General features: G+C 38.1%; 1 long non-coding RNA gene across 1 annotated transcript in view; it reads right to left on the bottom strand.

Moving 5' to 3' along the window:
* Positions 1 to 9,326: 9,326 nt before the first annotated feature.
* LOC112446322 (uncharacterized) overlaps positions 9,327 to 22,414 on the bottom strand; it is a 128,985-nt gene continuing 115,897 nt past the window's right edge. Inside the window, exons 2-3 of the long non-coding RNA XR_003034254.2 lie at positions 9,722 to 9,828; positions 9,327 to 9,504 (exon numbers count right to left, since the gene is read on the bottom strand). This is a non-coding gene — a long non-coding RNA (uncharacterized lncRNA). The remainder of the gene's footprint in view (positions 9,505 to 9,721; positions 9,829 to 22,414) is intronic.

Genomic DNA, 22,414 nt, shown 5'->3' with positions numbered 1-22,414 from the left:
GTTTATCATTGTTAGGTGAAAACCATGTTGCTAGTCAGAATAAAGATCAAATGAAAATGTTAGGTGGGGCAGCAAAGTCATCTACATATACATCACTAAAAACTGAGTGAACTGAACATCTTATGTAAACCATAAAGCTTATGTCAAAAATCTGTTTTTTTTAAATTTGCAAATATAGTCTCACTGTTCTGTGGACTCTATTAATAAGAACTACTTTTAGGCTGGTCTTTTGAAATATCTCACATTAAGAACTTACTGAATTAAGCCATCTGAATATTTTCTACTCATTCCAGGCAGTGGACTTATGAATAAGTTACAGAGATATTATAAAATGCACTAAGCTATTTCAATTGGTTTTTATCAGTCTTCTCATATAGCAGAGTTCAAATAATTTCACAATATTAAAATCATACATCATTCAATGTGATAAAAGGAAAGTGGAAATTTTTTTCTCCCAATAAATCTGAATTTTAATAGTATTTTTTCTTGGATGAAGTTCATACATATTTTATGAAGGGCAAAATTACCATTCAAACTTAAACTTTTTTAAAGGACTTACAATGTGGTCAAACTTTTTTTTAAAGCTCTAATTATTTATCTCAAATGGAGTAACTCAGAAAATGAGTGTCTGATGAACAGAATCTTCTGAGAAAGATGACATTACTAGCTTATAACACCCTGCCAGACCCAGACTACTCTGTCTTTCATATACAAAGGATTTTGTCTACTTGTACTCTCAATTCTAGCTATTCTGATTGAATTTTTACTGAAAATATCAATAAAACACATATGTTTATTTTCTTAAGAATTTAGTTATGTATATTACAACTCTAGATTCTATGTCAAACTATTGGGAAGCCAAAGTTAGCCCCATGAGGGAAGAAAATATAAAAGGTGTCTTATTCACTTAGAAAGAGCAAACAAAGCAAAACAAAACAAAAAACAATACGTAATGAAGGCAGTACCTTCTTTAATTAAGAAGATTAAAATGCAACATAGAAGCTTTTTGCTTTTAAAGTGAATCTCTAAAAATGTTACCATAAAAGCTTAAGTCCTGCCTATATATACTGGTAATTTTCAAACTGTCCGTTTTAACAAGTTAAATATCAGTGAATACCAACAATGTGCTGAAAAGAGAATGAAGAGAAAATTAATGACTTTTGGGAAGTAGGCAACAGAGTGATGAAAAGTTAAGTTGAAAATATGAACATAGACTATATATGTATATAGGCTCTTCTTTAGCAAATGATACACATGCCACACAGAAACAGAAAGTAGCATTTCTTATTTTTTCAATTAGCCTATTACGTGAAGTATAACAAAATGAGTAAACCAGTCTGGGATCCTTTTTTATTTACTTTGAACAGAAATTACTGTTCTTGTTACACAATAATTTGGAACTGAAAGAAAAATATGTATCCTGAGAGTTTAGTAGTTTTCAGAAATACTAAGTGAAAATTTTTGAATACTTCATTTAAGTATTTTCTGTGATATATGATTGGTTTGCAATGAAGGAAGATGGAAATCTACCTTGAGTGAAATAAATAATAGTTATACATAAAGTTAATATGAAAATTCAGTTGGATACAGACACTCATGATCTCTCAGGGCTCCAGGAATTTTTCTTGGATTATAGTTTTTCACTTTCTTACATTGCAGATGCCAGTGATGTCAATTAGGTATTGAGACCTTTTGTTTTCTTGGAACTAATAAACTCTATAAACCACTTTCTTAGAAGTTTCACAGAATCTGAGGTTGATTAGTGAGTTACATACCCAGATTAAGGTCCTTATCCTAAAGGAAAAAAGATATATGTATTGGAAGATTGTAATAACTGATGTTGAAAACAACTGGTTTTTAACACACACGGCATGGAGATAAAGGAATCGTTATTTATTTCTTAGATTCCACTGAGCCACCAGGGGAGCCCTCAAAGCAGTAGTGGATCAATTCAAACTTCCTTTGATCATGAGTGCATTTACTTATTTTCAAGTTTAACTTTAATTTCAAGTAAGTTTTTAAGACTAATTAATTTAGTTTAATGAGGTTTGGTTATAGCATTTTGTCTGGTGTATTGAAAAAAACAATTTTTACCTTAAAAAGGCATTAGCAATTAAAACCAAGACTGGCTTATAGGGAATACATTTTTGAGTCAATTTTTTCCATAGGAAATCATCTAGACATAATGATGCCTGCTATTTGATTATAAAAACAGCTTTTTGGTTTCATATAATGTAAATTCAGAATATTTATCATGTTCAACAAGCATTGTGACACAGTGGATTTATTGCGCCCCCAGTGAATTTGGATTCCTGACTGTTTTCTGATTAACTGACACATTATTGATCTATTAGGATGAACTGCACTTAAAAATCAGAATACTTCTTGTGTCTTTGTTTATAAGAAATATCATTTTCATGTTTCATGTATATGTTTTGGAAATTGTTCTAGTTATAATAATTTTCAGGATATGTATAGAAAGACAAAAATACACATCTTCTTACATATCTTTGGGTCATAATTCATCACCAAAATATATATATTTTTATGATTAATTATTGTATTGTTCTTTCATAGCTAATACAAGAATATTATTTTAACTTTTACATTAGTGACTAGGTTATATAATAAAATAACTAAATCTGTGAAGTAATAAAAGAGATTATTAAATAATGTTTAAAATAGTTTAAATGGCATATTTACAAAGATAAAATCATGTACTATGGTTTTAAATCCAATTTATCTAATCCTTATTTTGTTATCAAGGTAGTCTGTATATACAGAATGATACATATTTACATGGTGGAGGGGTTGTAGTTCCTGCTGTGTCTGCTTTGACATTAAATCACCATAGTGTAGGTAAATGTAGGTTTTGTTCTATGTAAATAAGTGAGATGATGGGTCTTTTTACTAATCCATATTTACATGTATTATCCAGATTTTCACTGTTGACAGTGAATCTTGTTAATAGCCATCCTGTTTTATGGAAATGTATGTGGAAAAGTTAAATACCATGTAAACATAGGGATCAGTTCTGGGTGTTCATCGGAAGGACTGATGCTGAAGCTGAAACTCCAATACTTTGGCCACATCATGTGAAGAGTTGATTCATTGGAAAAGACTCTGATGCTGGGAGGGATTGGGGGCAGGAGAAGAAGGGGACGACAAAGGATGAGATGGCTGGATGGCATCACCAACTCGATGGACATGAGTTTGAGTGAACTCCGGGAGTTGGTGATGGACAGGGAGGCCTGGCCTGCTGCGATTCATGGGGTCGCAAAGAGTCGGACATGATTGAGGAACTGAACTGAACTGAACTGAACTGAATGTAAATATGTTATAATTTAAATCCATTATTAAATTTAGTAATCCAATAAGCTGAAATACTTAAATAATGTTTGGTATAGGAAGAGATCTCTTTACTTGCGCAAATGTTCATTAAGTTGTTCAGATGCTTAGTGTCACACAGCTCAATGTCTGTGAAGAGTTAACAGCTTTGGGTGAGGGAGAAATTTCAGGACACCAGCTTTCGAAAAAATAAAACACAACTTTCCAGGCAGAGGTATATTTACCAAAAGCTAATGAAACAGGTGTTTCAGGGCCTCTTATTATCACTGGCTATTTACTTCCAGGGCCTTGTAAGGGACCATGGCAATGTGTGTGAACAGTTTTTTTGGTAACTTTTGCAAAAGCAAAATATTTTATCTGAAATTTACTAAGACTGGCCTCCCTTCACCTTGTTTTCTTTGTGAAAGTTAAGAAAGTGAAAGTGTTTTCTTTGTACTTTCCTCATTTTAAGTGGGACTGGAGTGACGCAGCAATTTGTGAGATATGTCTAAAAACAAATGGAGTTGGTGATGCACTGAGATTAAGTTTAATATGGTATAGTTATGTGGCTCACAGTCTCTTACATGAATAGTTACATAAGAGCTAGCTGTCTCTGTGTAGGAATGGCTTTCTACCATCCGTCATACCAATTTGGCTGGTGTCATTATCAGGAGTCCAAATTCCTACTGCTTCCTACATTCCTTGGGGCAAGGAATAGCAACTTTATTTGGAAGCTAGCAGACCAAGAAGATAGTGGACTGGTGTCTCAAAGAACCATCTTCTGTAGTGAGCTTAATCGCTCAGTTGTGTCTGACTCTTTGAGACCCCATGGACTTGGCTCACCAGGCACCTCTGTCCATGGGGATTCTCCAGGCAAGAATACTGGAGTGGGTTTCCATGTGCTACTTCAGGGAATCTTCCCATCCCAGTTAAAATTCAGGCTTCTTTATACTACCAGAGGAGGGGGTGTGGCTGGTTGTTGCAAACTTCTTGGTGCCAGAATCCTTTGTTTTTGCAGCTGTTTATGTAGGTTTGATTACAATCTTGCTGTAAACCTCCAACAAAACAATTGTTATTTACTGTTACACACCTTTCTCTGTGAATGGAAAAGTATTATACCTTTAAAGGTCAGAGCCTTAAGAATGGGCTACCATGCATATTTCAGGTCATAAGCAACATTCTTTTAGAGAGGTGTAGAGCCAACATGACTAAGCACAGGCAACAGAGCACAAGGGTTAGAGCTAAAGAAATAGATCCAATATGAAGTCAGATTTCTTCTTCTCTGTTAAATCATGTCACAAAGATATTAGCATCTGAGTCAGAACCTTTATAAACATGCCCAACAACATCTAACACTAGAAGTGTAGAAATGGATGAAAAATTTGTCTAAAAATAGACATACTCAAAAGCTAGTCTGTAAAAATTTGACCTAGCTTTACAGCCTACAAACAAAGGAAACAGCAAGCCTAAAACTTTATGTGATAGCACTAGTGGTAAACAGTGAAACTGAAATTATTTTTTCTAAATTATTATTAATGACAAAACATTTCAGTCACCTATGCTGAAGTATTGAATTATCTTCCTATTTTATGTTTTAAGTGCTATAATATTGCTTTATGTGAGGAGGCACTCAAAAACTATCATCCAAAAATGCATGAAAATGTATTTTAGAAGTGAGGGAATTATTAATAAAAGTACTGCGATTGTGATTTTTCTCTTTCTAAATATTTCTCACTTTTGTATGCCTAATTTTATATATTTTTTAAAATAAAGAGGGCCCAGATTATATAAACTCATAAAACTTGGTTCTGTCCCTTAAGGAATTTACAAAGAACTCCAAAAGGAGAATCTTTAGGAAGGAAGAAGTAATCCAACAACCTCTTTGTCATGACTTTCTAACTTGAATCCTGATGCTGTCACCACAGTCAGCTTTCAGGGAGACAGATTAATTTCTCTTTATTTAAATCCCTTTAAATTTCCTTTCTTGACCCTCAAAAAGAAAGTTTGCATCAAAAATATTACAGTTAGACATTTTTTCATGGTAGCGTCAGTTCAGTTCAGTGTCGCTCAGTCATGTCCAACTCTTTGTGACCCCATAAACTGCAGCACGCCAGGCCTCCCCGTCCATCATAAACCCCCGGAGTTCACCCAAACTCATGTCCATTGAGTCGGTGATGCCATCCAACCATCTCATCCTCTGTCCTGCCCTCAATCTTTCCCAGCATCAGGGGCTTTTCAAATGAGTCAGCTCTTCACATCAGGTGGCCAAAGTATTGGAGTTTCAGCTTTAGCATCAGTCCTTCCAATAGAACACCCAGGACTGATCTCCTTTAGGATGGACTGGTTGGATCTCCTTGCAGTCCAAGGGACTCTCAAGAGTCTTCTCCAACACCACAGTTCAAAAGCATCAAATCTTCAGCGTTCAGCTTTCTTCACAGTTCAACTCTCACATCCATACATGACCACTGGAAAAACCATAGCCTTGACTAGATGGACCTTTGTTGACAAAGTAATGTCTCTGCTTTTGAATATGCTGTCTAGGTTGGTCATAACTTTTCTTCCAAGGAGTAAGTGTCTTTTAATTTCATTGCTGCAATCACCATCTGCAGTGATTTTGGAGCCCCCCAAAATAAAATCAACCATTGTTTCCACTGTTTTCCCATCTATTTGCCGTGAAGTGATGGGAAAGTGCTGCACTCAATATGTCAGCAAGTTTGGAAAACTCAGCAGTGGCCACAGGACTGGAAGAGGTCAGTTTTCATTCTAATCCCAAAGAAAGGCAATGTCGAAGAATCCTCAAATTACCACACAATTGTACTCATCTCACACGCTAGTAAAGTAATGCTTAAAATTCTCCAAGCCAGGCTTCAGCAATACGTGAACCGTGAACTTCCTAATGTTCAAGCTGGTTTTAGAAAAGGCAGAGGAACCAGAGATCAAATTGCCAACATCCAATGGGTCATTGAAAAAGCAAGAGAGTTCCAGAAAAACATCTATTTCTGCTTCATTGACTATGCCAAAGCCTTTGACTGTGTGGATCACAATAAACTGAAAATTTTTCAAGAGATGGGAATACCAGACCACCTGACCTGCCTTTTGAGAAATCTGTATGTAGGTCAGGAAGCAATAGTTAGAACTGGACATGAAACAACAGACTAGTTCCAAATAGGAAAAAGAGTACGTTAAGGCTGTATGTTGTCACCCTGCTTATTTAACTTACATGCAGAGTACATCATGAGAAACGCTGGGCTGGAAGAAGCACAAGCTGGAATCAAGATTGCCAGGAGAAATATCAATAACCTCAGATATGCAGATGACACCACCCTATGGCAGAAAGTGAAGAACTAAAGAGCCTCTTGATGAAAGTGAAAGAGGAGAGTGAAAAAGTTGGCTTAAAATTCAACATTCAGAAAACTAAGATCATGGCATCTGGTCCCATCACTTCATGGGAAATAGATGGGGAAACAGTGGAAACAGTGGCTGACTTTGTTTTTCTGGGCTCCAAAATCATTGCAGATGGTGACTGCAGCCATGAAATTAAAAGACACTTACTCCTTGGAAGAAAAGTTATGACCAACCTAGACAGCATATTCAAAAGCAGAGACATTACTTTGTCAACAAAGGTCCATCTAGTCAAGGCTATGGTTTTTCCAGTGGTCATGTATGGATGTGAGAGTTGAACTGTGAAGAAAGCTGAACGCTGAAGATTTGATGCTTTTGAACTGTGGTGTTGGAGAAGACTCTTGAGAGTCCCTTGGACTGCAAGGAGATCCAACCAGTCCATTCTAAAGGAGATCAGTCCTGGGTGTTCATTGGTAGGACTGATGTTGAAGCTGAAACTCCAATACTTTGGCCACCTGATGTGAAGAGCTGACTCATTTGAAAAGCCCCTGGTGCTAGGAAAGATTGAGGATGGGTGGAGAAGGGGACAACAGAGGATGAGATGGTTGGATGGCATCACCCACTCAATCGACATGGGTTTGGGTGAACTCTGGGAGTTGGTGATGGACAGGGAGGCCTGGCGTGCTGTGGTTCATGGGGTTGCAAGGAGTCAGACAAAACTGAGTGACTGAACTGAACTGAACTGATGGGACCGGATGCCATGATCCTAGTTGTCTGAGTGTTGAGCTTTAAGCCAACTTTTTCACTCTCCTCTTTCACTTCCCTCAAGAGGCTCTTTAGTTCTTCTTCACTTTCTGCCATAGGGTGGTGTCATCTGCATATCTGAGGTTATTGATATTTCTCCTGGCAATCTTGATTCCAGCTTGTGTTTCCTCCAGCCCAGCATTTCTCATGATGTACTCTGCATAGAAGTTAAATAAGCAGAGTGACAATATACAGCCTTGATGTACTCCTTTTCCTATTTGGAACCAGTCTGTTGTTCCATGTCCAGTTCTAACTGTTGCTTCCTGACCTGCATACAGCTTTCTCAAGAGGCATGTCAAGTGGTCTGGTGTCTTTTTCAGAATTTTCCACAGTTTGTTTTGATCCACACAGTCAAAGGCTTTGGCATAGTCAATGAAGCAGAAATAGATGTTTTTATGGAACTCTCTTGCTTTCTCGATGATCCAGAAAATGTTGGCGATTTGATCTCTGATTCCTCTGCCTTTTCTAAAACCAGCTTGAACATCTGGACATTCACGGTTCATGTATTGCTGAAGCCTGGGTCAGAGAATTTTGAGCATTACTTTACTAATGCTAGTAGTGTCAGGGGAGTGTGTAATTTCCTCAATTCTGTCTCGTCACAATAAAAATTTGTAGCAATGGATGTTAAAGCCCTCAGCACATCACAGCTCTTGGACAGTGTTATAGCTCCATGTTACAGCTCAGTTTTATTTAGAAAATACATCCTCCAGGTGTGAGGGCATGCCGACCCAAAAGACACGGAGAGAAAGACAGAAAGAGCACAAGAGAGAAAAAGAGAGAGAGAGAGCATGAGTGGGAGAGAGACCCTGGCCCTTTGGCTCCTCTTTTTATGTGTTTTTTCCTCCCCCTGGGCCTGCCCTATATAAGTCGGGCTAGCGAGGAGTGCTGTTTGTTCTAATGAGGTTTCTCACTCCAGTACTCGGACCTTCCTTTGTTCTATTTTCACTGGCTTTTCCCTTTCTTGTCTTTTAGCCACTGCCATTCTGGACTCCTTTTTCCTATTCTGACTACCTAACAGTAGGATTATGAGTGGTTTTTAAAATATATCTTCTTTTGACAGTATTTATATTCATTGTCTATATTGAAAAGTACTTTTATTTTAGAAATTAAAACTGTAATTTTAAAGAACTTGGCTTAAACACAAAGTGAAAACTATCTTTGTTCTCATTGCTGCTGCTGCTGCTAAGTCGCTTCAGTCGTGTCCGACTCTGTGCAACCCCATAGATGGCAGCCCACCAGGCTCCCCCGTCCCTGAGATTTTCCAGGCAAGAATACTGGAGTGGGTTGCCATTTCCTTCTCCAGTGCATGAAAGTGAAAAGTGAAAGTGAAGTCACTCAGTCGTGTCCGACTCTTAGCGACCCCATGGACTGCGGCCTACTAGGGTCCTCCGTCCATGGGATTTTCCAGGCAAGAGTACTGGAGTGGGGTGCCATTGCCTTCTCCGTTGTTCTCATTAGCATGGTTCAATTGATACTAAATTTACATGATTGAATATTTATTTACTACAGGCCAGGCCAATGGCACCCCATTCCAGTACTGTTGCCTAGAAAATCCCATAGACAGAGGAGCCTGGTGGTCTGCAGTCCATGGGGTCGCGAAGAGTCGGACATGACTGAGTGACTTCACTTTCACTTTTCACTTTTATGCATTGGAGAAGGAAATGGCAACCCACTCCAGTGTTCTTGCTTGGAGAATCCCAGGGACGGGGAAGCCTGGTGGGCTGCCGTCTATGGGGTTGCACAGAGTTGGACATGACTGAAGCAACTTAGCAGCAGCAGGCCCTAGAATTAACTAATTTGTTACAATGTTAATTTTAAATGCATGAAAAAAAGAAACTGAAAAAATCATATGATATGTGCTAAATATTTAATCTTACACAGCATTGTTTTTTGAGGGAAACAGTTTATACTTTGTATATTATCTTGCATGTCTTATCCTGTTTGAGCAATCTGTGCAGAGATTTGAGTGATTACCTCAGAAGTCTTCCCTATCTCTTGCTTCTTAGGTCTCTTCTTGTCTGCATAGACCTCCTGTGGATAGAAGTAAGGGATAATTGGGGTTAAAGGCTATGGTGTACTAAATCTTTTTGCCCCCATTTCTCGTGTTGAAATTCTAACCCCCATTTTAATTTAGGTTTAGGAGGTGGGGTCTTTGGGAGGTAACTGAGTCTAGATTAGGTCATGAAGGTGGGGCCCTCATGAGCCGATTAATGCCCTTAAAGGAAGAGACAGCAGAGTTTGACTTTACCATGTTATGATACAGCAAGAAGAAGGTCATCTGCAAACCAGGAAGAAGGTTTTCACCAGACACTGTATCTGCTGGTACCTTGATTGTGGGCTTCTCAGGCTCCAGAACTGTCAGAAATATGTTTGTTGTTTAAGCCACCAAGTCTGCGGTATTTTGTTAGAGCAGCTTGAGCAAACTGAGACAAGAGACCCATCTCTGAGGGGAGTGTTGCATGGCTGGTATTCTTCCAAGTTTCCAGAAAAGACAAACAACCTTCCACACACCATCTCCTCACACCATCTCTTTCTCTTATTTTCTCTTTTCACTCTGAATAATGGTTATCTTCCCACGGGGTGATAATTCCCATTCACACGTAGGAAGCACTTCAACCTCTGTTGGTGAGAATATCCCTTGAAGAGAGAGCTTCTCTTTGTTCTTTATGAATGGCTTGAGAGCAAAGATATTTCAGGGTTCAAACCAAGCCTCTAGAAGCCTGTGCTGCTTCAAGGTTTTAGGAAGAGGGATTTTGCTACGGAGAGAGGAACTTGCCTTCCAAAAGGGAACTGGAAGGAGGAAGAGTGTGCCAGGCAGAGTCTTTGATGAAAACTGAAAAGGGCTGAAGGATACAAAAGGATGAATGAGAACTTCTGAGATATTTATTGTGAAATGTGCAATATAGACCCTCTGTTTTGAATCCTGGGTGACACTATTCAGAAATCTTTGATGTATAGGCTTGAAGCCTCTTCACTCTTTGGAAAAGGAGGCTTAAACAAGAGCTGAGACCTGGATTCCACGTGTAAAGGAGCCAGAGGTCAGCAGGAGTGCTGACACCTAGGTCACTTACAATAAATTATGGTGAATAAATTAATGATAAGAATCAAGACACACATGAATTATTTCAATAAAACTGTAAGAAAGTACATAGAGATGTAGGTAAAATGTGAAGATGACTGATTTATTATAGAATGGATATAGAATTTATGGCCAAAGGTCTATGGATTTGAGAGCTCTGTATGTTGTTTGCTTGTGGTCTATTCTTGACAAGTAACTTCAATTTTCCAAGTTTCTGTTTTCTACCTGTAAAATGTCTGAAGCCCTTATCTGTAAAATAGCTGCAACAATTTGTATAACTTCTCTGAATAGTTTTTTTGGTAAGAATTTTTGATAAATGGTGTGAAACTGCATTATTAGAAACCGGAAATTACTAGGTAGGAAGTTAGGCATGAGCAATTAGGGGTGGCCTCGCCAAAAAAGACTCAAGCTGGTCTTTAAACTCCACCCCAGACATATTCTCATGCAGCCCAAGAGAGCTCACAGATGTGCTACAAATTAATCACAGAAACTTCTTGAACTCTAGCACATGTGCCCTTAAAACACAGCTGTGTCCTCAAGTGACTTCAGGCAGTTGGGAGTTCCTTAATTGTCATAAATATTCTACACATACATGTGATTATAATAGACTGAATTATGGGAAAGGCATTCATATCAGAGCCTGTTATTATGTAACTTGCAACTGTCAATCAAAACTGTCAGTCCATAACTCACCTAAATGAATATGTAGAAGCCCTGTCTTGAAAACTCCCATACCTCATCATTCCTGTGCCAGTGCCTCTCTTGGCTTGGCCCACCTCTCCCTTGTGGTGTTATTTCTGTTCCTTACTTAATAAACTTGTTTTTGCCACAGATAAGGCCTCAGATTCTTCTCTGTGGCCTTACCAAGAACCTAGGCCCACAAGGGAGGGTCCTCTTTGACCCTCCCCCATGCTGTAACAGAACCCTTATATACATGGCCACTCTAGTCTATGATTAGAAAACAAGGTCATAATTTTTCCTACTATATGGTAACACTAAATCCCACTAGTCCAACTAATAAAATTAGCTCTAAGCTTCTTCCTAGTTTTTTAAGTTTTCCAGGCTATTGCCTCACATGTATCCAGGATTTAGAGCTATCCTTCTGTGGGAAAACTGCTGATGCTTCCCCAAGCCTTGGTACAGGTAAGACACTGTATGCTCCTATTTCCCACAGTACAACTGAGAGCAGGCTGTGACTTTTATCATCTAGAATTTGTTGAAGCGACGCATTAAAATAGAAGCATTACTTCTAGGGCAACTTCCAATTTGCATTAGAGTCTGTTAAACTAATTAAACAAAATGAATCATTAGGCTGAGGTGGCTCTAATGCCATGGCAGTGATGTAAGCAAACCAAAGTCTAAGCCTGTAAATGCCTCAAGGTTAAGAAATCAAAACCCAAGGTCAACCAATCACAAACAATTTAGGCTTTAAGCCACTACCAATCAATAATCTCTTTGCTTTGCTTCTCTCTTCTCTGTAGAAGAGTCTCTCCCAGAGCTCCTATCCATGGAGCATTCTTAACCACTTCCAGTTTGGCACTGTCTGATTCCAATCAACTTTTGCTCAAATAAACTCATGAAATTTTTTTAAACTTGTCTTTATACTGGAGTATAATTAACAATGTTGTGATAGTTTCAGGGAAACCCCACTTTCATAGTTGATGAACAATGTTGTGATGGTTTCAGGTGTACAGCAAAGTGATTCAGTCATACGTATACATGTATCAAATCTTTTTCAAATAATTTTCCTGGTTAGATTATTACAGAGTTTTGTAGACTTGTAAAATTTTTAATATGCCTCAGTAAGTCTTTTAGCACGTCCCTCAGAGGCGAACCATTCTCTACAAAGGAGAAGCCAGTTCACCTATCACTGAAGGCACCAGGCATTTTCTCACCTCACAGTCCAGGCCCAACTACCTATTCTCTAGGGAGAAAGCAGATTCTCACCTGCCAAGGCCATGGCCTTTCGCATTTCCTATCTCACACTTAATCCTTCCTGGGTTTCTAGACAGTGAAATCATATCCCTTCCCTTTAGCTTGGTACTTTTACCACAAGGAAGGGTCCAGTCCTGTGAACCACTGAAGACTGTCAAAGTATTTGATGACACATTTATCTAAGTTTGACTTGTGTACACACATGCACACACAGAGTTCAGTTCAGTCGCTCCATTGTATCTGCCTCTTTGCAACCCCATGGACTGCAGCACGCCAGGCTTTCCTGTCCATCACCAACTCCTGGAGCTTACTCAAACTCATGTCCATTGAGTCAGTGATGCCATCTAACCATCTCATCCTCTGTCATCCCCTTCTCCTCCTGACTTCAGTCTTTCTCAGCATCAGGGTCTTTTCCAAGGAGTCAGTTCTTCACATCAGGTAACCAGAGTATTGGAGTTTCAGCTTCAGTGTCAGTCCTTCCAATGAAGATTCAGGACTGATTTCCTTTAGGATTGACTGGTTTGATCTCCTTCAGTCCAAGGGACTCACACACACACACATAACTAATGCAGTACAAATAGTCCATTCCACACTATGTGCTGTGCCATCAAAATTCCATCCTTCTAGCTTACAGTCTTTGGTCCAGTTAGCTGGGTTGGAGGGAAAATGATCCTGATAATCTGTAAGCAAAATACTTGGCTAAGATTATCTCCCAGGGAGAAAATGATTGTTTTCAGCATATGGCCTCTCCTTGTACTGATTTAACACATGTTTCTTGGTCTGAAACATCTGCTTTGGGCTATTTCATGGTACTATGATTGCCCAGGAACTATGAGGAAGCAATAACTTCCAATAAAAAGCCCTACCAAAGGAATCCTCCACAGAAAAAAAGAATATTTGCCTGAAAGACAAAGCACTGTCTCTATCCAAGGAGGCAGGATCTATCTGTAATTTTCCCCAAAGGCAGTTTTTCCAGCCACAGAAAAATATTTAGATGTCATGCTCTGCTCAATTTCTTATATATTATATAATCATTGGCTGCTGCTGCTGCTGCTAAGTCACTTCAGTAGTGTCCGACTCTGTGTGACCCCACAGACGGCAGCCCACCAGGCTCCCCCATCCCTGGGATTCTCCAGGCAAGAACACTGGAGTCGGTTGCCATTTCCTTCTCCAATTCATGAAAGTGAAAAGTGAAAGTGAAGTCGCTCAGTCGTATCCGACTCAGCAACCCCATGGACTGCAGCTATAATTTAAAAGATTAAAATGACAGAAAATGCTCTTAATATATAATACAAATATATGATTAAACGTAAACAGTGGAAACAATGTCAGACTTTATTTCTGGGGGCTCCAAAATCACTGCAGATGGTGACTGAAGCCATGAAATTAAAAGATGCTTACTCCTTGGAAGGAAAGTTATGACCAAACTAGATAGCATATTGAAAAGCAGAGACATTACTTTGCCAACAAAGGTCCGTCTAGTCAAAGCTATGGTTTTTCCAGTGGTCATGTATGGATGTGAGAGTTGGACTGTGAAGAAGGCTGAGCGCTGAAGAATTGATGCTTTTGAACTGTGGTGTTGGAGAAGACTCTTGAGAGTCCCTTGAACTGCAAGGAGATCCAACTAGTCCATTCGGAAGGAGATCAGCCCTGGGTGTTCTTTGGAAGGACTGATGCTAAAGCTGAAACTCCAGTACTCTCGCCACCTCATGCGAAGAGTTGACTCATTGGAAAAGACTCTGATGCTGGGAGGGATTGGGGATAGGAAGAGAAGGGGACTACAGAGGATGAGATGGCTGGATGGCATCACTGACTCAATGGACCTGAGTCTGAGTGAACTCTGGGAGTTGGTGATGGACAGGCAGGCCTGGCGTGCTGTGATTTGTGGGGTCGCAAAGAGTCGGAAATGACTGAGCGACTGAACTGAAAGTATGTCTTAGAATTTGAATACTTATGCCTTTTTATAACTTCTAGAATAAACAATAGAATAAGTTATTACACTATCAACAAACATTAAAAGTCAAACATGTCGGCATTTTGTGTGCATATTTAGTAAACAATGTATAATAAAATTTTTCTTTTATTATGAAATTAATTAATGTGCATTATTCTTGAACATGTCTAGATTAAAATATTAGTAAAAATTTTTAGCCCAAAATAATTTTAATGCTTAGTGTCCTTATTTACAAATAGAAATTTCATTTCCAAATATACTGGCCAATGAGTTAGTAGGGTTTTCTACTTGTAATAATCTTTTGCTGCTGCTGCTAAGTCGCTTCAGTTGTGTCCAACTCTGTGCGAACCCATAGATGGCAGCCCACCAGGCTCCACCCTCCCTGGGATTCTCCAGGCAAGAACACTGGAGTGGGTTGCCATTTCCTTCTCCAATGCATGAAAGTGAAAAGTGAAAGTGAAGGCGCTCAGTCATGTCTGACTCTTCGAGACCCCATGGACTGCAGCCCACCAGGATCCTCTATCCATGGGATTTGCCAGGCAAGAATACTGGAGTGGGGTGCCATTGCCTTCTCCGAATAATCTCTTAGGTCATTTCAAATACAGTACCATCATTATAAATTTCTTCATGCTAAAGACTAAAGCATAAGCATTCACTTCATACAGTTATACAGGTGTATGTAACAATAAAGTGATGACATACAGTTTTATCTATTATAAACAAAAATAATAATATATCATAAAAATAAAAAATTATTACAAAACAATAATTAAATGTAAGTAATTAGTCACACAGAAAAAGTCTGGAAGGATGTAAATTTTTCCTTCATACATTCAGTTTTCTAGTTTAAACATCTATTACTTCAACCTTAAAATATAGCTTTATTGAGTTGATATTAATAGCAAACATGGATAAAATGTAAAATCAAACTGGAGAATCAGAAAAACCTTTTTAGGTGTTCATTATGAACATGTAAATCTAATGAACATAGTTTAAATTACAGATTGGTTAATTATTAATTGAGCCTTTAATTCTCAGAAACAGTGTTAGCTTGTTTAATTGATATTGAGGCCACATTATCTTACTCTTATTTTATATTTTATTCTTGGATCCTTCTGATACCTCTATCTAAAACTAGCACCAGTTTTACTTCCTTTATAGTTGAATAGAATAAAATTATTGATTTTACTTGTTAATTATCTGTTTCTTCTAATAGAATATAAGTTTCACGAGGTCTAGATCTGGCTTTGTTCATTCTAGTACTTTAGTTTCATGCATTGTTTACAGCAGGTGTCCAATGAGAAAACTGATAAACTCTGACTCAAAAACTTTTTCATTCAGATTATCTGGCTTTAGTCCATCAAATAGGTCCTGTTGGTGTGTTGCAATGAACTAGTGATATGTTTTCATCACACTGTTACTATAAATCCTGTTGGTTTTAAACCTAAATGCATGTTACTAGCTTGGATACAGGAAACCTTATCTTATTCACTGTGTGTGCTGACATTATTCTTTGCTTTATTTTATTTTCTCTATTTATGGCCTTTTGAATTCAATATATTTATTTTTTCATGTTCTCTTATCATGTTTATTTATAAGGATGCTTTAAATTCTCTTGAAAATGAGAAAGGTGGATAAGGAAGAACATAAAGAAGAGCATACATTTGATATGAACTGATTATAATTAGAATGACTATAATTTATCACTCAAACCATGGCATTTTTTGAGAGTGAAATAGAAAGTCTGTAATAATTACATCAACAAAGCAGCTATTTCTAGAAAAATAAGATGTCGCTCTAATTGTAATAACTTCACGTTTGGCAAGATATAGAAAGTTGTAAATACAAAAATAATGAGCCAGGAAACATGTGCTCTAGCTTGGTCTAGCCAGGTCTTTGGGACAATGACACAGAGCGTGGTCCTCTACTCTCCAACTGGTGTTCTCTGTGCATGTAGCTTCACTCTCCTTTTCCTAATCCATCCTTTTCTGGAATATTTTTTTACATACAGTACAGAAGTTCATTTGTATCACTCTATTCTCAAGGTACAGATTATTCTTTCTGTATTGTCATCCACTAAGTTATCCTACGAACTCATGCAACTCAAGCAAAAGCTGAACGTTTCTCAGTACTATATTCTGGATTTCTGTCTCAGAACCCTCCTTGAGGCAAGGAACACAGAGAAGACTATACTACATACCTAAGCAGAAAAAAGATGAAATATTGGAAGGAAGAGAAAGATGGACTGATACTTCAAAATATTATTCCACCAAACCTCTCACAACTGGGTCCAGTTCAGTTCAGTTCAGTTGCTCAGTTGTGTCCAACTGTTTGTGACCCCAAGAACTGCAGCACGCCAGGCCTCCCTGTCCATCACCAACTCCCGGAGCCTTACTCAAACTCATGTCCATAGCATCGGTGATGCCATCCAACCATCTCATCCTCTGTCATCCTCTTCTCCTCCTGCCTTCAATCTTTCCCAGTATCAGGGTCTTTCCCAAGGAATAGTTCTTCTCATCAGGTGGCCAAAGTATTGGAGTTTCAGCTTCAGCATCAGTCCTTCCAATGAAGATTCAGGACTGATTTCCTTTAGGATGGACTGGTTGGATCTCCTTGCAGTCCAAGGGACTCTCAAGAGTCTTCTCCAACACAACAGTTCAAAAGCATCAATTCTTCAGTGCTCAGCTTTCTTTATAGTCCAACTCTCACATTCATATATGACTACTGGAAAAACCATAGCTTTGACTAGACAGACCTTTATTGGCAAAGTAATGTCTCTGTTTTTTAATATGCTGTGTAGGTTCTTCATAGCTTTTCTTCCAAGGAGCAAGTGTCTTTTAATTTCATGGATGCAGTCACCATCTGCAGTGATTTTGTAGCACAAAAAAATAAAGTCTCTCACTGTTTCCACTTCCCCATCTATTTGCCATGAAGTGATGGGACCAGACACCATGATCTTAGTTTTCTGAATGTTGAGCTTTAAGCCAACTTTTTCACTCTCCTTCACAACTGGGTCCATTCTGGCCTATTTTTCTCCTTAATGTCTTTGCATGAGTAGTGTAAACTAAGACCCAGGGCAGCCAAAAAAAAAAAAAAAGAAAAGAAAAGATGTTTCTAACTCCTGTCCATGGCTATATAGACAGAAGATATAAATAATATTTTATTAAAAATTGATTTGTGGATATTTCAGGAAGGCTGATATGCAATATGTGATAAATGCCTCTGGTCAACAAAAAAAGATGTCACTAAAAGTGAATAGAAAAAACTTCACAGTTTTTCTCAGCAACCAGCAAACAAAAATGTAGAGGCCAGCACGACAGCCTCTATATAGAATAAACTGGAAGGAGTTAGACAAAGGCTCTGTAGGTGACTGTGGAGATACTGAATAATTAAGACAGAAAAGATACTTCAAAGAGTTTCTAGTTCAAGGTGTGTTCTCTTCACCTTAGTATTTCTGGAAAACAAGAACTTACATAGTTGTTATTCATATGAAGGCCAAAATATATATTAGAATATGTGGTTTTAACTTCTATGATCAATCATTAACTGTGCACAGACAATTTTCTTCATTTTAGGAGATTGCTGCCATGTATGGACAAGAATAGAGTTTTACAGTTTGCATCAAGACTGTCCAACATCAGTCCACCGGTGAGTAATAGCATAGCAGTGAATTGCAGATACAGCTTGAGTTTCATACATGTCAATTCAGTCCAAACAATGTTATCATCAGTATTTAACACTTGATTAGGTACTGGACAATCAGAGATATATAAACAAGGCTTTGATCCTCAATTAGCTTAGAGTTTAGTAAGTGAGATAAACCTAGAAACAGATCAAATTTCAATACCATGAGATAAAAGAAAATGTTCTACAGGGCAAGAGCAGAGTTCAGCTTTAATAATGTAAAGACATGAAGCAGGAAGTGTGAGAGTAAAGGCTGAGAAATTAGACACAGTCCAGATATGGAAAATAGTGTGCTTAAAAGTAGAAAATTATTCAAGTAAGTTAATACAACATAAGTGTATTTGTGTGTTGATGATAATATACAATAAGTTAGGTCCTACATGTGTTGAATGAAGAAGTTAATTATGTATATCTCAAGCTCTGACAGCAGTTCAGGACTGGAGATTGACATTGATGGGTTGGTGAATATGAATAACAGATAAAAATATGAGAGACTACTATACAGGCAAAGTGAGAACAAGGGGCCAAATAAGGGAGTTTAAGAACATATTTATTGAGAATCAGAAGAGCAAGAAATCTACCAGGAGTTTATAAGGGTAAAACCAGGAGATCCCTAGAGCACTAAAAAGACATTTAAAACTTTTTTGCCATGTCACAGGATTCTTGTATAATATCTGATAAAAACATGTGTGCACTTGTCCAGTAAAATCAATATTAAATAATGTTAAATAGAATATGCAATATTAACTAATAACAGCCAGTATAACCAATATAGTTAGTATTCACTTGTAGACGTTAATGCGCTTCGTACAGTCAGTATTAACTAATAGTTACACCCTTGTACCTCTAGTTTTATATTTTCAAATATAGAAATGAAAACTGAAAGTAAGAAAAAAGCCGAGTTTATTAGAAAAGATGTCATTATTTGATTCTTAATTTTCAGAACAGACTTTTATGTGTGAAATAATGGTTATATATTATACTAAATTAATTTAATCTTGTGCTAAAAAAACTTTGACTCATAAAATGACATAGCTATATATAGGATATACACTACAAAGCCCATGCTGCAAAAAAAGTGTAAGCAAGTGTAATGTAACATCAGAATTTTCCAAGACTCTTAGCTGATCCTTTTACGTCTTTGCCTTTGTCTTCAGATTGATGATGGCAAAGATCAACCTCTTTGGCAAAGTTTGTCCTACTAATAATGTGTGACTGCAGGTTGGCAGCTGTCCTGTTATTCAAGAGAAGGACTCCATGATTCCCATTCTATCTTCAACAAAAGCTCTAGACACATTAAAATTTCCTTTGAATTTTTTTATCTTTGCAAAGCTTAAAAACTATTAATCTGGATGAGATCACCAGTTCTAAAAGTTACTTTTTTATCCAGATATTAGATTATATTTGTATTGTTTTTTATTATTGTGCAGATTAGAATCTATAGAAGCTCCAAAATAGGCAGATATTTTTAAAGAAAAAAATACAGTCTGTGGAAGACATGTTGACAATTATTAATTTGCAAGCAATTTGTCAACAAGCTATCACTGGCATACCAAATAAAGCTGGGTTCTGTTATTGTAAATAAGGTTTCAATAGAACACAGCTATACCCATTTGTTTATAGATTGTTTATATCTGCTTTTGCCTCACCATAGCAGAGATAAATAGTTTCTATAAAAGATTAGCCAGTAAAATAAAAAATGCTTACTATCTAACCCTGCCAAACCTAGAACAAAAGCTGGACAGTGTGCATGGAGCAGAATGATTCTAGTTCAGCTGGGGACTAAACAGTATTTAGAGATCTCTGGCTAAGTGTTGATTAAGGCAGCCTTTTGTTCTCTTAGTGCTTATATGCTGATTAGTGTATTTACTCTGTTACCAACAACAGAAGAGGATATTTCAATCACTGTGCTTGTAATGATGACCCAGCAATGACAGTGCAGTAAGAATTGCTGATTATTGAGTACTTGCTAGGCATTATGCTCAACATTTTATATGCATCACTTTATTTATATAAACTATATCACTCAGTTGCAAATGATTCTATATTATTCCCATTTTCGAGAGGATAAAATGAGGCTTGGATACTTTGTGTAGCATCGTCAGGTCACATTTAAACCAACACCATCAATGTCAAGAGCCTCAATACTTAATATGAGATTAGAGGGCCAAGGGAATAAATAGTAGAGGCTTGTTCATACTCAGTCTTTGAGTGCAGGTAATTTTGTTAGAGGTGACATTTTAGTTAACTTATACGGAAAGGGGAAGAGTTAATCAGAAAAACAGAAGAGGGGATGGGTATATGAAGGCCATACGCAATCTCTAAACTTCCTGACAATTTTGCAGAGTAATATGTAATTTAGTTTGTTTCTGGGTACGCTGAGTAACAAGATTTATTTATGGGTCATATGAGAAATCAGAGATCAGATCAGATCAGATCAGTCACTCAGTCATGTCCGACTCTTTGCGACCCCATGAATCGCAGCACGCCAGGCCTCCCTGTCCATCACCAACTCCCAGAGTTCACTGAGACTCACGTCCATCGAGTCAGTGATGCCATCCAGCCATCTCATCCTCTGTGGTCCCCTTCTCCTCCTGCCCCCAATCCCTCCCAGCATCAGAGTCTTTTCCAATGAGTCAACTCTTCGCATGAGGTAGCCAAAGTACTGGAGTTTCAGCTTTAGTATCATTCCTTCCAAAGAAATCCCAGGGCTGATCTCCTTCAGAATGGACTGGTTGGATCTCCTTGCAGTCCAAGGGACTCTCAAGAGCCTTCTCCAACACCACATTTCAAAAGCACCAATTCTTCGGCGCTCAGCCTTCTTCACAGTCCAACTCTCACATCCATACATGACCACAGGAAAAACCATAGCCTTGACTAGACGAACATTTGTTGGCAAAGTAATGTCTCTGCTTTTGAATATGCTATCTAGGTTGGTCATAACTTTCCTTCCAAGGAGTAAGCGTTTTTTAATTTCATGGCTGCAGTCACCATCTGTAGTGATTTTGAGCCCAGAAAAATAGTCTGACACTGTTTCCACTGTTTCCCCATCTATTTCCCATGAAGTGGTGGGACCAGATGCCATGATCTTCATTTTCTGAATGTTGAGCTTTAAGCCAACTTTTTCACTCTCCACTTTCACTTTCATCAAGAGGCTTTTGAGTTCCTCTTCACTTTCTGCCATAAGGGTGGTGTCATCTGCATATCTGAGGTTATTGATATTTCTCCTGGCAATCTTGATTCCAGCTTGTGTTTCTTCCAGTCCAGCGTTTCTCATGATGTACTCTGCATATAAGTTAAATAAACAGGGTGACAATATACAGCCTTGACGAACTCTTCTTCCTATTTGGAACCAGTCTGTTGTTCCATGTCCAGTTCTAACTGTTGCTTCCTGACCTGCATACAAATTTCTCAAGAGGCAGATCAGGTGGTCTGGTAGTCCCATCTCTTTCAGAATTTTCAGATCCACACAGTCAAAGGCTTTGGCATAGTCAAGAAAGCAGAAATAGATGTTTTTTTGGAACTCTCTTGCTTTTTCAATGATCCAGTGGATGTTGGCAATTTGATCTCTGGTTCCTCTGCCTTTCCTAAAACCAGCTTGAACATCAGGAAGTTCGCGGTTCACATATTGCTGAAGCCTGGCTTGGAGAATTTTGAGCGTTACTTTACTAGCGTGTGAGATGAGTGCAATTGTGCAGTAGTTTGAGCATTCTTTGGCATTGCCTTTCTTTGGGATTGGAATGAAAACTGACCTTTTCCAGTCCTGTGGCCACGGCTGAGTTTTCCAAATTTGCTGGCATATTGAGGGCAGCACTTTCACAGCATCATCTTTCAGGATTTGGAATAGCTCAACTGGAATTCCATCATCTCCACTAACTTTGTTCATAGTGATGTTTTCTAAGGCCCACTTGACTTCACATTCCAGGATGTCTGGCTCTAGGTCAGTGATCACACCATCGTGATTATCTGGGTCGTGAAAATCTTTTTTGTATAGTTCTTCTGTGTATTCTTGCCATCTCTTCTTAATATCTTCTGCTTCTGTTAGGTCCATACCATTTCTGTCCTTTATCGAGCTCATTTTTGCATGAAATGTTCCTTTGGTATCTCTGATTTTCTTGAAGAGATCCTTAGTCTTTCCCATTCTGTTGTTTTCCTCTATTTCTTTGCATTGATGCTGAAGAAGGCTTTCTTATCTCTTCTTGCTATTCTTTGGAACTCTGCATTCAGCTGTTTATATCTTTCCTTTTCTCCTTTGCTTTTTGCTACTCTTCTTTTCACAGCTATTTGTA

Source organism: Bos taurus, chromosome 4, assembly GCF_002263795.3.
Source record: "Bos taurus isolate L1 Dominette 01449 registration number 42190680 breed Hereford chromosome 4, ARS-UCD2.0, whole genome shotgun sequence".
NCBI classification, from domain to species: domain Eukaryota; kingdom Metazoa; phylum Chordata; class Mammalia; order Artiodactyla; family Bovidae; genus Bos; species Bos taurus.
This window is presented reverse-complemented; position numbering and strand designations above follow the sequence as displayed.